We start from the raw sequence: 18,598 nt of genomic DNA, 5'->3' as shown, positions 1-18,598 counted from the left end.
TTGATTATCCTGCTTTGTTTCCACCCTTTACAGCCAGTAACTCAAGAGGCAGAGAGGTGGGAGATCAAAAGGCTTCATTTGCAACTGTGCAGTGTTTCAGAGATGAATGGCTGTCTCCTAGCTTCATCTTGCTTAGTGCTGCTGAGTGAGAGTGTATACAGTGAGTTATGTGGGATTTTTCTCTCAGTCTTGGGCAGTAGGGCACAAGGGCAGTTCACTAGTCCTGACACAATGTCCTTTAGAGGGGGCTGGGGTCGTGGCTCAGTGGTAGAAAGCTTGCCTGACATGTGTGAGGCATAGGGATCAATTCTCAGCATTGCATATAAATCAATAAAGATCAATTGACAGCTAAAAACTTATATATTAAAAATAATTTCCTTTAGAGGAGCTGGGGTTGTGCGGGTCCTATCTGGGTCCAGTGGACACTGACCCATCTTATACCTGTGAGTCAAAGAAAATGAGATTGTTTAGATGCTTGCATTCTGAAGGTGTGTGTACCAGGTTTCCATGCTAGTCAGTGTCTTATCTACGCTTCTTCCAATACCTTTTCATTTGGACATTTCCTGTGACCTAGTAAGGAGGAGTGCCCAGTGCAAGGTTTAGTCATTAAGACCCTCATATGACTAATGACTAACCATAACTCTATGGTTAGTCATTAAGACAGAGATGAGGGTGTAGGGAGAAAAGAAAGCTATGCTCATGAATGAAAAAAAAAAAAAGAGTGGCAGAAAATACCCTTTCAATTCAGGTTTTAGCATCACTGTGTTCCCTTAAGTCTCAGAGGAGACTTTGGACAAGGACTATTGAGAAATGCACTGTTGATATTTGTGGACTCTTGGAGTCCAAATACCTATCTATCTATCTATATCTATATGTATATGTATATCTATACAAATAGATAGATATAGATAGATATAGATATTTAATTTATTTATGCTGTGAGAGGGACATGAGCTTTTGGAGATAAGTGGTAATGTTCTGGTGTTGGCATTTAGTGTCCCTCAAAGGCTCTCTTGTTAAACATCTGGTTCCCAGCTGATGGCACTATTGGGAGGTGTTGGAACCTTTTAGAAAGTGGGGCCATTGATAAAAGTTAGTTCATTGGGAATGTGCCCCTAATGGGGTACTGGGACCCTAATGCACTTCTGTCTCTGTTCCTCTTTGCTTCCCACCAGTCATGAGATGATCAGTTTTCCTCTGCCCCACACTCTGCCAGATTTTCTGCTTTGATGCCCATCCAGAGGTAAGAGGGCCAAGTGACCATGACTGTAACTTCTGAAATCATGAGCCAAAATAAATCTCTGTTCCTTTGAATGTGTTGATCTCAGGTATATTATCATAGGTTGAAAGTTATTAGGACAGCTCCCGTTCAAAACACAAGAGGTACCAAACCTTTCCTCTAACCAGATTCACCTCTTTTGTCTGAATGTAGCATGGAAAAGCTGATTATTTACTCACTCATATTTTGAGCAACAAACATGCCAGTAATGTGTCCAGATTAGAATTTGGGCATGCGATGATGCCAATGGACTCTTATATAAGAACACTGAAGACCCCATTCAGAAATTGGAGCTGACGTGGCTAAAAGGGGAACCCAGGTGAACAAGCCCAGCCCTGGCATTGGAATACACATTGCACAATGGTCTGGCCTTCCAGCTAGAATACATCTATCTGGGCTGACAGTGGATATTCAAAAGAGTCTATTTGGGGGATCCTCTCCTTTAGATACCCCTTAAGTGTCCCAGAGGACCTTCATCTCCAGAGGCATTATCTGAGAGTGTTGTCTTCATATTTGAAGGGTTTTCCTCTGTATTGAACAGTTATTGAGTGGCTATAAAGTACCTTTCAGTTTTGTAGGAGGAAATGTGCCCTCTCCTTTGTACTTTTATAACACCAAGGTATGTGCCTGAAGTCTGCTTCTTCACCCCTCCACCTCTGTGTGCAGGGCCCACAAGATCAATATCATTGAACAAAAGGCTAACTGTATGTGACAATGTTCAGATTATGTAAGTGGTGTCTGTGTGTTTGCGTGTGTGTGTGTGTGTATGTGAATGAACTTGTGCCTCTAGCACCAGGACTTTGTATTCTCGTGTGTTTCATGTGTATAGGTATGGAAAGGATATGAAACAGGATACCATGAATTATCTTGTGTGTGAGTGTTTGACTGTTGTGTGTAAAGATTGTGTTTGAGTGATTTCTTTGGTCAATGTTGGCTGAGTACCTTTTGGCAGGACGTGTGTTTAGGGTTTTAGTGCTGCTTCTGTAGGTGTTGTTGGCATTGTGGACTATTGTGAACATGAGTACATGCATTTGAGAAGAGCTAGGATATTGTCTTACCATTCTGTGTTGGATCTGTGCATTTTCAGGTTTTAGAATGTATATGTATATTCATGGTGTCTAGGTGAGAATTTAGGGACATGGTCTTTGGTGTACAGAGATTTGAAGAGAATGGAATCTGGGTATCTTGCGGTGTTAGGAGTTATGTATATGTGGCCCATGGATGTGTGCAGATTCTGTTGATAATGTCTCAAGATGGACTGCCATGTATGTTCTTATTTAGGGCTTTGAGGTGATCCTGTTGTTCTTGGGAATGGAGGGGTATTCTTTGTATGTAGGAGGAGTTAGCAGTGTCTGTGTGTGTCTGAGATTTGCTGAACATCAAATTCTGAGGCACTCTGTGTATATGAAAATTTTCAACTTACAGGTGATTGTATATGTTTTTATTTGAGAATGGAAATTGTTGTCATATATTAATAAGTACATTTGTTTGGTCCGAGTCTATTCATTTATTGAGGGAAGGTTTGTGTGATTGCATTTTGGGTGATTCTGACTGCTGTGTGTTTTTCTGGGGTGTGAGAACATATGTATCTGAAGTACACCAAATATTCCCGCCCAAAAGACCATTGCCATAATTAAGCTTCTCCTCTTGTCAGATCAGCAGCATGTCTGCTGAGGTTATTGTGGTTGGTAGCTTCCTCATTCTTGTAAATGCCAGGTTTGCACACAAAAGGTATGACAGAGTTAAAGTCTGTAAACTTGCTGTATAAAAGACATCATCTCTCTCTCTCTCTCTCTCTCTCTCTCTCTCTCTCTCTCTCTCTCTCTCTCTCTCTCTCTCTCTCTTTGGTATAATTTTCTGAAACCTATGTCTGGCCTAGAGGATGGAATGAAAAGCACTTGTCAAGTGAATCTTCGAATCTTCAAGCCCCCTTTCCCCTCATGGGATGTAAAACTCAAAATATTTCGAAAATATCTGTCCAGAGAATGATTCAGGCACAAGCCACACTCTGGACCATTCAACTGCAGCCAATAAACATGCTTTCTGAAAATGCCTCTGGTGCCCAGCTTCTTCTGTCCTACTTCATATCTATTTCAAGTGTTTCTTGGAGGTGACTGGAATATGAGACTTTGTAAGGAAGGTTATTGATCATAATTGTTAGAATTTTGCTGTGTATTTGTTTTAATTTGGGCATGAGGAACTCTGGGTTTACAATCAGGCATTTGGATGATAGGAAGTTTATGCAATTGAAGATTTTCAGAGTTCCACAGTGTTGTGTGCTGTTGATTGTGTATATTAGGAAGGATGAGCAGTTCTGTACATACCCATTAATATTCAGAGAGTGGCTACATGTACATTGGGTCTGTGGGAGTACTGTGGATTTGTAAATTCATACAGACATGTGTGTTCTCAGACTGTGTAATCTAGCACTGTGGGTGTATTTAGGAAGTGTGATGGCTAAATATTCATTCTCCAACTGTATATGAGTGGTGTGTGTTTCTGCTGAGGGAATGTAGGAGTTATATTTATATGGGAATACAAGTTAGGAGGCTTGGGTACTGACAGTGTATATGGGTTATTTATGACATGGTGGGACTTGTGGTTAATCATCAAGAGGAGTATTTAAATAGGGTATTTTTGTGAATACTTTTTGGTATTCACAAAATTTTGAATACTTTCTTGGTTTGGGAAGGATGTGAGATTAGAGAGTGCAGGGATAAAATATGTGTATTAGGGCCACACATATGTTATGTATGTATTTAGGAAATGATGAGTAGATTGTAGTTGACATCTTTGTTATGTACATTTGGAGAGGGTTGTGAAAATTTATTTGTGTTTGGGACTTGGTGTTTGCACATGAAGTGATTCTGTGGATATAGAGTCATGTTTGTGTGTGTATGTTGGTGGTTATGCCTGTGTCCTTTAGGGTTATGGTTGTCACATTTTTATAATCAGAATGTATCAAGTTGCATTCAATCTTGGGGAAGTTCTAAGAGCTTTTATGTTGGGAAAGAAGCAATATTACTTACATTTATTGAGTGTGTATTTCTGTTGAGAGAATAGAGTCTGTGAGATTTTACAGAGGATTTAGGATTTTTTATATGACTTCTGGTAACAAGTGGGATTTTGTGTGTGAGTTTTTGTAAGTTGTGTTTCTGTATGTGTGCATACTCAGGGTTTGGTGATATCATGTGCATGTCTTCAGGAAGTTAGAGTATATAGGAAGGTATAAGCCTGCATTTGGAAAAGTATACATTAAAGTCACATGCCTGTCAGTATGTGGGTAATAACAGGCATGTGCATTTGGGGTTATGCATCGAGTATATTTTTTGGAAAGGGGAGGGTGATTTATGTATTCAGATAAGGCAGATAAGGGCTATTTATGCATCTGTGGTTGATGGGATTGCAATGAGTTGTGGGTCATGCACCCATTTACAATATCTGCTTTTGGGGGGGGGGTTGTAATGAATGTGCATCCTCACATGTATGTGTCTCAGCAAGGGGTGTGTGCTCAGGTCTCTTTGGTTGGGTGGCATGTGTGTGCATCTGTGGCTATAAGGGGTGGCAGGAGCACATTGGTGATGGCAAGCCTTTCCTATGTGCACTGACTCTTGTTCCTGTTGATCTGGAGCTCAAAAGTGATTTCTGCTTTCTCATCTTTATCTGACATCTATCTGAATTACTTGTGGTGTTGGGTGGAGGTGGATGTGCTTCTTGTGCTTGAGTGGGGCTGGCTTCCATGATCCTGGGCTGGTGAATGAAAGCTGTCCTGGGATGCTGGATGGAAACTGATCAGGGATGATCCCTCAGGAGTGTTGGGGGGAGCTTTTCCTCCAAGATGTGAGATATGGCCATTCCTCTCCAGAATGGCTCAAAGGGACTGACTCTGGAAGAAAACTTCCAGGAGTTTCATAGATCCAAGGACAATTGCTGAGAGAGTTGTTTTTTTGTTTTTTTGTTTTTTTTTTTTGTCCACCTGTTGCATCCTCCCTTGAAATTTTCCCTTCTCCAAGACAAAGACCAAGACCCTAAACACAAGTCTCCACAGAACCCTCCAAGCCTGGCGGTGTCCTTAGCCCATGTGTGCACATGACTGACCTCATTGGGTGCATGCTCTGGCAACACCATTAGCTCTATCATTATTACACAGTCACACCTCAGTCACATAAGAGAGGAGTTAAAAACTGATTGTAAAATGATACTTGCTTTAAATTTTCCTGAGGAACTACCCTCATTGTATTTTTCATTTCTTGGCATGACCAAGTGAATGATCCCTCCTTTCAACCTGAATGATCCTTTCACATTTCTACTCATGGAGAACTTCCTTCTGATCAGTTCTACAGTGGAGAACTTTCTTGGTTTTTATTTGTGCAGAAACAAATAAAAGGAGTTTAATTTTTTTTCTAAGTTTCAAATATTCACAGCAAATTTTACCATGTCAACTATTTGGGAAGGCATATTGGTGGTGTTCATTACACTAATTTTTCCATTCTTCTGAAACCAACATTCAATCAGAGTACTTTTTTCATCTTGCAAAATTGAAGCTCACTTATTAGACAATAATCGTCAATTTCCCTCATGCCCTAAGAAATTACCATTTTCTTTTCTGTGTTATTTCAATTACTCTGTGTACTGTACTTCATATAAGTAGGATCATACAGTATGTGTTCTCAAGGTCCATCCCTGCTCTACTGTTGGCCAGGATTTCCTTCATTTTTCAGACCAAATCATATTCCATCATGTGCTACATGTAAAACATTCTTTTTTGGGATAGGCAAAGGGCACAATAGTGGAATGAAATTGACCAAACTGTCCTATATACATATATGAAGAGACCACAGTGAATTTCATCTTCATGAATATCTGTGAAGCTCAAGTTAAGAAAACTATAAATACATGGAAGGAAGACCAGTAGAGAAGAAAAAAGGAAACAGGGTCAGGGAGGAGGGGAGAGAATGGGCAAGTTCTGGGGTATAATTTCTCATTTTCCAAGCATACATACCCCATTTGATTCAAATGTATGATATGTAAAGATGATTGTATTGTCATGAGGAACTAATAAAAAAAGAATGGTCAAGTTCTGAAGCTTGAATTAAAACAAATTATATTCCATGCTTATGTATAATTATAATGCACAATGAAAAAAATAAAAATGTTCCTCTTTAGTGGACCCTTGGTATAATAAATAATCCTGAAGTGATTAGAAGCATATAAATATCTCTTCAAAAGAAGTAGAATTGGAGGATCATTTGAATTACCTTTTGATAATTTGAGGAACCACCAATCAGTTTCCCATAGTTTCCTTGCACCACTTGGAATTCTAACCCACAGTGCACTAGGGTTCCAACTCCATCACATTCTCAGCAGCACTGTTTTTTTCTGTTTCTTTGATGGTAGCCCTCATTGTGTGGGAAGCTGGATCTCATTGTGATTTTGATTTTTCCACTGATTATTGAGGTTCAACATCTGCCATGTGCTTCTCAGCCATTTGCATATCTTCTTTGAAGAAATATCTCTGGAAGTCCTTTGCCCATGTTAATATTGGGTTGTTGCCTCTTTATATCATAACTTCTAATCACAAATATGATTTTCAAATGTTTTTTGCATTTAGTGGGTCATCTTTTTACTAAAGACTTGATGAATTAAGTTTTCAGATTGATGTAGTTCAGTTTCTTTCTTTCATTTGGTGCCTGCACTTTTGATTTTCTGTCCAAAAAGCCACTGTCAAATCCATTGTCATGGACTTTTTCTCTTGTGTATTATGAATTTTATAGTTGCAGGTCTTAAATTTAAGTCCTCTATCCATGTTGAGTTAATTTTTGTCTGTGCTGTCAGATAAGGGCCCAACTTCCTTATTTGGTGTGTGGCTGTCTATTCAGTTTTCTCAACAGTATTTGTTGAAAAGACCATCCATTTCCATGGAATGGTGTTGTCAGAAATCACTTAGAACTTCTATGAGAGTGGTTGATTTTTTTATTTCTTTAATTTCTGGATGTCCTACCCTGTTTTATTAATCAACATTTCTATCTTTTGATTTTACTCTGTTTGTATGACTGGTAACTTTACAGCAGGGAGTTTTGAAATTATGATGTGATAGAATGCCAATGTTGTTCTTGTTCAGAATGTTTCAGTAGTTGTTTGCTTTCACATTCCATATCATTTTACGATAGAATTTAAAATTTTCACAGCAAAGAATCTCTGCATCATGTACAAGACTGGGATCCTAATTAGAATAAGATGTATTCCATGTTTGTTGAAGCCACAGCTGCAGCCCCTTATATACAACATTTTAAAAATCATTCCTACTGGAAGAGAATGACTTCTTTCCTCCCCTTCTAATATCTCTCCACCCAGGCATCAAATAAATTTATAAGAGTAAACAGTAACTCACCAGTCAAACAGAACAAGAAGTAACATGAGCCTAAAAAAGCAAGGAAGAAAAGGAGTGCAAACAATGAAGGAAAGCCTAAATATTCAGGAGGACCTAGAGTCATCAGAAAAATGGCCATATAAAGAACTCAAGGAACACCTTAGACAGATGGAAAGGAACCTTAAAGATCACATTGAAAATGATTTACATAAACAGATAAAAGAAGAAGTCAAGCATCTGTATCAGGAGATAGAGATTATAAAAAACAATCAAACAATAATTCTAGAAATGAAGGAAACGATAAACTAAATTAAAAACTCAATCGAGAGTATCACTAACAGAGTGGAGCAAGTAGAAGCCAGAACGTCAGATAATGAAGACAAAATATATCATCTTGAAAAGAGTCTAGCCTACTCAGGCTGGTAAAGAATCACGAGAAAAACATTTAAGAGATTTGGGAAATCATAAAAAGATGAAACTTACGAGTCATCAGGATAGAGGAAGGCACAGAGATTCATACCAAGAGAATGAGTAACCTCCTGAATAAGATAATTACAGAAAACTTTCCAGAAATAAAAAAGGAAACAGATATACAAATTGTAGATGCATACAGGACACCGAGCACACAAAATCACAGTAGACCAACGCCAAGACACATTGTTATGAAGATATCCAATATACAGAACAAAGAGAAAATATTAAAAGCTACAAGAGAAAGGAGGCAGGTTACATTTAGGGTAAACCAATTAGGTTAACAGCAGATTTTTTATCACAGACGCTGAAAGAGAGAAGATCCTGGAACAAATGTATTTCAAACACTGAAAGACAATGGATGCCAATCAAAAATTCTGTATCCAGCAAAATTGAGCTTCAGGTACGACAATGAAATAAAAATTTTTCATGATAAGAAAAAAGCTAAAAGAATTTGTAGCCAGAAAACCAGCATTGCAAAGCGTCTTGAAGAAAACACTACACGAGGAAGAAATGAAAAACAATAACCAAAACCTTCAGTGGGAAGTGCCTCAGTAAAGATGGAGGATGGGGGGAAAGCTAATTATGGATAAACAAACTAAATTAGAAAGAAAAAAAATAGATAAATAATCAAACATGGCAGGAAGTACAAACCATATATCAATAGTAACTCTAAACGTTAATGGCTTAAACTCTCCAATAAAGCGACATAGGCTGGTAACATGGATTAAAAAAACAAATCCAACAATATGCTGCCTCCAGGAGACACATCTGATTGGAAAAGACATACACAGGCTCAAGGTAAAAGGTTGGGAAAAAAATATACCACACACACGGTCCTCGTAAGCAAGCAGGGGTGGCCATTCTCATATCGAATAAAGTCGACTTCAAGACTAAGTTGATCAAATGGGATAAAGAAGGACATTATATACTGTTAAAGGGAACCATTCACCAACAAAACATAACAATTATCAATATTTATGCACCAAATAATGGTGCTGCGACGTTCATAAAACAAACTCTCCTCAAGTACAAGAATCAAATAGACCACAACACAATAATCATGGGTGACTTAAACACACCTCTCTCACCATTGGACAGATCCTCCAAACAAAAGTTGAATAAAGAAACAATTGACCTCAATATCACAATCAATAACATAGACTTAACCGACATATATAGAATATATCAACCATCATCAAGTGGATATACTTTTTTCTCAGCAGCACATCAAACCTTCTCAAAAATAGACCATATATTATGCCATAGGGCAACCCTCAGTAAATATAAAGGGGTGGAGATAATACCATGCATTTTATCAGATCATAATGGAATGAAACTGGAAATCAATGATAAAAGATGGAAGGAAAAATCCTACATCACATGGACAATGAACAATACATTACTGAATGATCAATGGGTTACAGAAGACATAAAGGAGGAAATCAAAATTCTTAGAGATAAATGAAAATACAGACACAACATATTGGAATCTATGGGACACAATGAAAGCAGTTTTAAGAGGGAAATTCATCGCATGGAGGTCATTCCTCAAAAAAAGGAAAAACCAACAAATAAATGAGCTCACACTTCATCTCAAAGCCCTAGTAAAGGAAGAGCAAAACAACAGCAAATGTAGCAGAAGGCAAGAAATAAACGAAAAAAATCAGAGCAGAAATCAACGAAATTGAAACAAAAGAAACTATTGAAAAAATTAACAAAACTAAAAGTTGGTTCTTTGAAAAAATATATAAGATCGACAGACCTTTAGCCATGCTAACGAAGAGAAGAAGAGAGAGAACTCAAAATACTAACATACGAGATGAAAAAGGCAATATAACAACAGATGCTACAGAAATACAGAAGACAATTAGAAATTATTTTGAAAACCTATATTCCAATAAAATAGAAGATAGTGAAGACATTGATAAATTTCTTAGGTCATATGATTTGCCCAGACTGAACCAGGAGGATTCACACAATTTAAACAGACCAATATCAATGGATGAAATAGAAGAAGCAATCAAAAGACTACCAACCAAGAAAAGCCCAGGACCGGATGGGTATACAGCGGAATTTTACAAAACCTTTAAAGAAGAATTAATACCAACACTTTTCAAGTTATTTCAGGAAATAGAAAAAGAGGGAGCTTTACCAAATTCATTCTATGAGGCCAACATCACCCTGATTCCAAAACCAGACAAAGACACCTCAATGAAAGAAAACTACAGACCAATATCTCTGATGAAGTTAGATGCAAAAATCCTCAATAAAATTCTGGCGAATCGGATACAAAGGCACATCAAAAAAATTGTGCACCATGATCAAGTAGGATTCATCCCTAGGATGCAAGGATGGTTCAATATACGGAAATCAATAAATGTGATTCACCACATCAATAGGCTTAAAAATAAGAATCATATGATCATCTCGATAGATGCAGAAAAAGCAATTGACAAAGTACAGCATCCCTTTATGTTCAAAACATTAGAAAAACTAGGGATAATAGGAACTTACCTCGACATTGTAAAAGCTGTCTATGCTAACAGCCTAGCATCGTTCTGAATGGAGAAAAATTGAAGGCATTCCCTCTAAAATCTGGAACAAGACAGGGATGCCCCCTATCACCACTTCTATTCAATATAGTTCTCGAAACTCTGGCCAGAACAATTAGACAGAAGAAAGAAATTAAAGGCATAAAAATAAGAAAAGAAGAACTTAAATTATCACTATTTGCGGATGACATGATTCTATACCTAGAAGACCCAAAAGGGCCTACAAAAAAACTACCAGAACTAATAAATGAATTCAGCAAAGTGGCAGGATATAAAATCAACACACATAAATCAAAGGCATTTCTGTATATCAGCGACAAAACTTCTGAAACGGAGATGAGGAAAAACACTCCATTCACAATATCCTCAAAAAAAAAATAAATAAAATACTTGGGAATCAACCTAACAAAAGAGGTGAAAGACCTATACAATGAAAACTACAGAATCCTAAAGAGAGAAATAGAAGAGGATCTTAGAAGAGGAAAAATATACCTTGTTCATGGATAGGCAGAAATAACATTATCAAAATGGCGATATTACCAAAAGTTCTCTATAGGTTTAATGCAATGCCAATCAAAATCCCAATGGCATTTCTTGAAGAAATAGATAAAGCAATCATGAAATTCATATGGAAAAATAAAAGACCCAGAATAGCAAAAGCAATTCTAAGCAGGAAGTGTGAATCAGGCAGTATAGCGATACCAGATTTCAAACTATATTACAGAGCAATAGTGACAAAAACAGCATGGTACTGGTACCAAAACAGGCGCGTGGACCAATGGTATAGAATAGAGGACACAGAGACTAATCCACAAAGTTACAACTATCTTATATTTGATAAAGGGGCTAAAAGCATGCAATGAAGGAAGGATAGCATCTTCAACAAATGGTGTTGGGAAAACTGGAAATCCATATGGAAGAAAATGAAATTGAATCCCTTTCTCTCACCATGCACAAAAGTTAACTCAAAATGGATAAAGGAGCTTGATATCAAATCAGAGACTCTGCATCTGATAGAAGAAAAAGTTGGCTCCAATCTACATATTGTGGGGTCGGGCTCCAAGTTCCTTAATAGGACACCCCTAGCACAAGAGTTAATAACAAGAATCAACAAATGGGACTTACTTAAACTAAAAAGTTTTTTCTCAGCAAGAGAAACAATAAGAGAGGTAAATAGGGAGCCTACATCATGGGAACAAATCTTTACTCCTCACACTTCAGATAGAGCCCTAATATCCAGAGTATACAAAGAACTCAAAAAATTAGACAATAAGATAACAAATAACCCAATCAACAAATGGGCCAAGGACCTGAACAGACACTTCTCAGAAGAGGATATACAATCAATCAACAAGTACATGAAAAAATGCTCACCATCTCTAGCAGTCAGAGAAATGCAAATCAAAACCACCCTAAGATACCATCTCACTCCAGTAAGATTGGCAGCCACTATGAAGTCAAAAAACAAGTGCTGGCGAGGATGTGGAGAAAAGGGTACCCTTGTACATTGCTGGTGGGACTGCAAATTGGTGCGGCCAATTTGGAAAGCAGTATGGAGATTCCTGGGAAAGCTGGGAATGGAACCACCATTTGACCCTACTATTGCCCTTCTTGGACTATTCCCTGAAGACCTTAAAAGAGCATGCTACAGGGATACTGCCACTTTGATGTTCATAGCAGCACAATGCACAATTGCTAGACTGTGGAATCAACCCAGATGCCCTTCAATAGATGAATGGATTAAAAAATGTGGCATTTAGATACCATGGAGTATTATGCAGCACTAAAAAATGACAAAATCACGGAATTTGCAGGGAAATGGATGGCACTAGAGCAGATTATGCTTAGTGAAGCTAGCCAATCCCTAAAAAAATACCAAATGTCTTCTTTGATATAATGAGAGCAACTAAGAGCAGAGCAGGGAGGAAGAGCAGGAAGAAAAGATTAATATTAAACAGAGACATGAGGTGGGAGGGAAAGAGAGAGAAAAGGGAAATTGCATGGAAATGGAGGGAGACCCTCATTGTTTTACAAAATTACATATAAGAGGTTGTGAGGGGAATGGGATAATAAACATGGAGGAAAATGAATTACAGTAGATGGGGAAGAGAGAGAAGATAGGAGGGGAGGGGAGGGGGATAGTAGAGGATAGGAAAGGTAGCAGAATACAAAAGTCACTAATATGGCAGTATGTAAAAATGTGGATGTATAACCGACGTGATTCTGCAATCTGTATTTGGGGTAAAAATGGGAGTTCATAACCCACTTGATTCTAATGTATGAAATATGATATGCCAAAAGCTTTGTAATGTTGTGAACAACCAATTAAAATAAATAAATAAATAAATAAAAATAAAAATAAAAATCATTCATATATTTTAGGGCACCTAGATTGGTTCCATAGTTTAGCTATTTGTGAATCAACCTGCTGTGAACATTGATGTGGCTGTGTCACTGTAGTATGCAGATTTTAAGTTCTTTGGGTATACACCAAGGACTTGGTTAGCTGAATCAAATGATGGTTTTATTCTAAGTTTTCTGGGGATTCTCTATACTGCTTTCCAGAGGGGCTTCACTAATTTGAAATTCCACCAGGAATGTATCAGTGTACCTTTTTCTCTGCATCCTTGCCAACATTTATTGTTGCTTGTATTTGTGATAATTGCTGATTCTGATCAGAGTGAGATTAAATCTAAGGGTAGTTTTACTTTTCATTTCTCTACTTGCTAGAGATGTTGAATAATTTTTATATGTTTGGGCTGGGGATGTGGCTCAAGCGGTAGCGCGCTCGCCTAGCATGCGTGCGGCCTGGGTTCGATCCTCAGCAGCACCACATACCAACAAAGATGTTGTGTCCGCTGAGAACTAAGAAAAAATAAATAAATGTTAAAATTCTCTCTCTCTCTCTCTCTGTCCCCCTCTCTCTCACTCTCTCTTAAAAAAAAAAAAAAATTTATATGTTTGTTGACAATTTGTATATTTTCTTCTATGAACTGTTCAGTTCCTTTGCCCTTTTCTAATTTGGGTTATTTGTTTATTGTGCTAAGTTTTTTAGTTCTTTATATATCCTGGAGATTAATGCACTATCTGAGGTGCATGTGGTAAAGATTTTCTCCAATTTGGATAGGCTGTCTCATCTTGTTTCCTCTGCTGTGAAGCAGATTTTTTAGTTTGATACACTCCCATTTATTAATTTTTGATTTTAATTCTTGTTTTTTAGAGTCTTTTGGAGGAATTCATCTCATAAGTGTACATGATGGAGATTTAGGCCTAATTTTACTATTGGTAGGTGATGAGTCTCTGGACTAATACTTAGGTCCTTTACTTTGATTTGATTTTTGTGCAAGTTGAGAGACAAGGACCTAATTGTTTTCAATTTTCCCAGCACCATTTGTAGAGAAGCTATTTTTTTGTGTTCAATGTATATTTATAGTATCTTGTCTAATAGGAGATAACTGTATTTATGTGAGTTTGTCTCTGACTTCTGTTCCTTTGGTCTTCATATTGTTTTCTTGCCAATACCATGCCATTTTCATTACTATCACTCTGTGGAATAGTTTAAGGTCTGGTATTTTGATGCTTCCTGATTCACTCTTTCACTACAGATTGTGTTGGCTATTTTAAATCTCTTATTTTTTCAAATAAATTTTGTGTTGCATTTTCTAGTTCTATGAAGAATGCCACTGGGATTTTAATAGGAATTGCATGAAATATGTTTTACATTTTTTGTAGTTTGGCCATTTTGACAATACTAATTTTGCCTATCCATGATATGGGAGATCTTTCCATCTTCTTCTAAGATCTACTTTCTTTAATGTTCTGCAGATTTCATTTGTTAGATTTATTCTCAAATATTTTTTTTTCTTTGAGGCTATTGGGAAAGGGACAGTTTTCCTAATTTCTCTTTCAGTGGATTCATCACTGATGTATATAGGAACACAGTTGATTTATGGGTGTTAATTTCATACCATGTTACTTTGCTGAATCTACTTAGGATTTCTAGGAGTTTTCTGGTGGATATTTTTGGGTCCTCTAAATATAGAATCTTGTCATCAGGAAATGGGGATAGTTTGAGCTCACCCCCCCATTCTTATCCCTTTAATGTCTTCCTTTTGTCTAATTGCTCTTGCTAGGTTTTCCAGGACTATGTTGAATAGAAGTGGTGAAAAAGGGCATTCCTGCCTTGCTTCAGTTTTTAAAGGCAAGGCTTTCATTCTTTCTCCATTGTATAATGATGTTGGCCTTTGGTTTAGCATCTATAGCTTTTACAATGTTGAGCTATATTCCTACTATCCCTAGTTTTTTTTGATTAATGGATACTGTATTTTGTCACATGCTTTTTCTGAATCTGTTGAGATGATCACGAGGTTCTTATCTTTAAGTCTATTGATGTGGTGAATTATATTTGTTCATTTGGGTATGCTTGCCAACCTTACATCCCTGGGATGAACCCCACTTGATCATTGTGCACTATCTTTTTAATATGTTTTGTATGCAATTTGTCCGTTTTTTGTTATTAGAGAATTTTTAATATTTGTTCTAATTACTAATACATGACAATGGAATGTATTTTGATGCATCATATTTAAGTGGAATATAACTTCTCATTCTTCTGGTTGTACATGAAGTAGGATTACACTGGTCATGTAATCATATATGTACATAGGATCATAATGTCATATTTATTGTATTATGCATCTGACTTCCATACCCCTCCTCTCCTTTAACTCTACTGTCTAATCTAATGTACCTCTATTAATACCTACTTTCACCACCTTTATTGTGAATTGCAATCTGCACAAGAGAGAAAACATTTGGCCTTTGGTTATTTGGAATTGGCTTATTTTATTTGGCATAATATACTCCAGCCACATCCATTTACTGACAAATGTCATAATTTCATTCTTCTTTAAGGCTGAGAAATATTCCATCATGTGTGTGTATAACTATCACATTTTCTTCATCCATTCATCTGTTGAAGGGCACCTAATCTGATTCCATACTTTACCTATTGTGAATTGAGCTTCTATAAACATTAGTGTGGCTGTAGCACTGTAGTAATACTGATATAAACCTAGGAGTGGTTTATCTGTGTCATAAACCTTTGGATAAAATCCTAGTAGTGGATAGCTGGGTCAAATGGTGGTTCATTCAATTTTCTGAGGAATCTTTATACTGCTTTCCAGAGTGGTTGCACCAATTTTCAGTCCCACCAGCAATATGCAAATTCTCACCCATATTCTCACCAACATTTATTGTTGCTTATACTTTTGATAACTGGCATTCTGACTGGAATGAGATTTCAATCTTAGAACTTACTCTAAGTTTTACTTATATTTCTCTAATTGTTAGAGGTATTCAATATATATATATTTGTTGACTGATTGCATTTCTTCTGTGAAGTCTCTCTTCAGTTTCTTAGTCCATTATTGATAAGATTATTTGGGGTTTTGGTGTTGGAATTTTGGCATTCTTTATATATTCTGGAGGTTAATCATCTATCTGGGGTGCATGTAGGTAAAAAAATTCTCCCCATTGTGTCAGCTGTCTCTTCATGTTATTTTTTCCTTTCCTTTATTGTTTGTAAAGGAAAGTTTCCTTTCCTTTCCTTTTACCTTGATTCCATCCCATTTATTGATTATTTACTTAAATATATATTTTAGTTGCAGATGGACATGATACATTATATATTTATATTTTATATTGTGCTGAGGTTTGAACCCAGTGCCTCACATATGACAGATAATCACTCTAACACTGAGCCACAACCCATCCCCCAATTAATGATTCTTGATTTTACTTCTTGTGCCTCAGTAGTCTTGTTAAGAAAATCAGTTCCTAAGGTGACATAGTGCAGATTTGGGCCTACTTTTTCTTCTCTTATTTGCAGGATGTCTGTTCAATTATTCACTTTGAGTTGAGTTTCATGCAGGATAAGATATAGGGGTTTTATTTCATTTTGCTACATATATATTTCCAGTATTCTAAGCACCATTTATTGAAGAGGCTCTCTTTTCTTCAATGAATGTTTTTGACACTTCTAATGTGAGATAAATGTGGATTTCTCTCTGAATGCTCTATTCTGTACCATTGGTCTACAAGTCTACCATGTCATTTTTGTTACTATAGCTTTTTAGTATACTTTAAGGTCTGGTTTTGTGATGCCTCCTGCTTCACTTTTCTTGCTAAGAATTGCTTTAACTATTCTGGGTCTCTTATTTTTCCAAATAAATATGATTGCTTTTTTTTTTCTTTCTGTGCAGAATGTCATTGGGAATTTAATAGGAATTGGATTAAATTTGTATAACATTTTTGGTAGCATAGCCATTTTGATAATACTAATTCTGCATTTGTTCTGTACCATTGGTCTAGGTGTCAAAACCTTGCCATTTTATTACTATGGCTGTGTAGTATAGTTTCAGATCTAGTATCATGATGCCTTCCATTTCTCTCTTCTTGCTAAAGATTGCTTTGGCTACTCAGGGTCTCATTTTTCCAAGTGAATTTCATTATTGCTTTTTCTAATTCTATTAAGAATATCGTTGGGATTTTAATAGAATTGCATGAAATCTGTATAATACTTTTGGTAGTATGGTCATTTTGACAATATTACTTTTGCCTCTCCAAGAGCATGGAAGCCTTTCCATCTTCTAAGATCTGCTTCAATTTCTTTCATTAGTGTTTTTTACTTTTCATTATAAAGATCTTTCACCTCTTTTTAAAAAAATTTATTCTCAATTATTTTGTTTTTTGAAGGCTTTGTGAATGGAAGAGTTTTCATAATTTCTCTTTCAGTGGATTCATTACTGATTTACAACAGCGGGTTTGATTTATGGGTGTCAATTTTATATTATACTACTTTGCTGAATTCATTTCTGATTTCTAGAATTTTTCTGGCGAAATTTTTGCATCTTCTAAAGATGGAATTATGTCATCAGCAAATACTGATAGAGTTCTTCACCTATTCTTATTTATTTAATTTATTTATTCTGTCACATGGCTCTGGCTGAAGTTTCCAGGACTATGTTGAATAGGAGTGGTGAAAGAAGGCATTCTTGTCTTGTTCTAGTTTTCAGAGGCAACACTTTCAATTTTGGCTCATTTGATGACATTTGCCTTGGCCTTAGCTTATGTAGCTTGTACAATGTTGAGATATGTTCCTACTATCCTGAGTTTTAGTAGTGTTTTGAACATGAATCATTGATGTATTTTGTCAAATGATTTTTCAGTGTCTACTGAGATGACCATATATGATTCTTGTTTTTAAGTCTACTGATATCATGAATTACACTTATTGATTTCTCTGTGTCAAAACAATATTTCATCCATGGGATGAACATCATGGTGCACTACTTTTTAATGTTTTTGTATGCAATTTGCCAGTTTTTTATTTTGAGAATTTTTGCATCTATGTTCATCAAGAATATTTATCTGAAGTTTTCTTTCCTTGATATATGTGTCTTTGGTTTTGGTATCAGGGCGATGGTAGCCTCATATTTCCTATGATGTCTACTCTGGAGAATGGATGAGTTATTGGCTGATTCTTTTGGGTTATGTAAATGCCAAGCATGGGAAACATTACTTGCCAAAATGCAAGGATGTGAACCAACCCTTGACACTGGGCTCTGACACTAATAATTATCAGAACTCCCAGTATGATTGGTTTTCTTTTTTTTCTTTTTATTTTGATGAAAGATTTTGCATTTACTTAGTATTTAATGAGTTGAGAATTATCCTGGATTATGTCAAAACATGACAGCCTTTGAAAAGTAAGATGATGTTAGTGACATGTGGGACCCATCTGACAAGCACTCTTTCAGTTTTTTCTTCCCTAGTTTAATAGCTACTTAAAGCTAAGGCATCCTTCTCCTTATTATCCCTGTCTTAGGAAGGAGTGTGGCTCTTTCTAAATGTAAATTTTGA

General features: G+C 36.5%; 1 long non-coding RNA gene across 6 annotated transcripts in view; it reads left to right on the top strand.

Annotated features, from left to right (window-relative positions):
• LOC120885696 (uncharacterized) overlaps positions 1–18,598 on the top strand; it is a 79,768-nt gene that overhangs the window by 43,078 nt on the left and 18,092 nt on the right. The window contains exon 9 of one of the 6 annotated variants that reach the window (XR_013424014.1): positions 34–1,243. The exons of the other annotated variants lie outside the window; for them this stretch is intronic. This is a non-coding gene — a long non-coding RNA (uncharacterized LOC120885696). The remainder of the gene's footprint in view (positions 1–33; positions 1,244–18,598) is intronic. 6 annotated transcript variants of the gene reach the window in all.

Source organism: Ictidomys tridecemlineatus, chromosome 7, assembly GCF_052094955.1.
Source record: "Ictidomys tridecemlineatus isolate mIctTri1 chromosome 7, mIctTri1.hap1, whole genome shotgun sequence".
NCBI classification, from domain to species: Eukaryota; Metazoa; Chordata; class Mammalia; order Rodentia; family Sciuridae; genus Ictidomys; species Ictidomys tridecemlineatus.
Note: the sequence above shows the minus strand (reverse complement) of the source record. Positions and strands in the feature narration are given on the sequence as shown.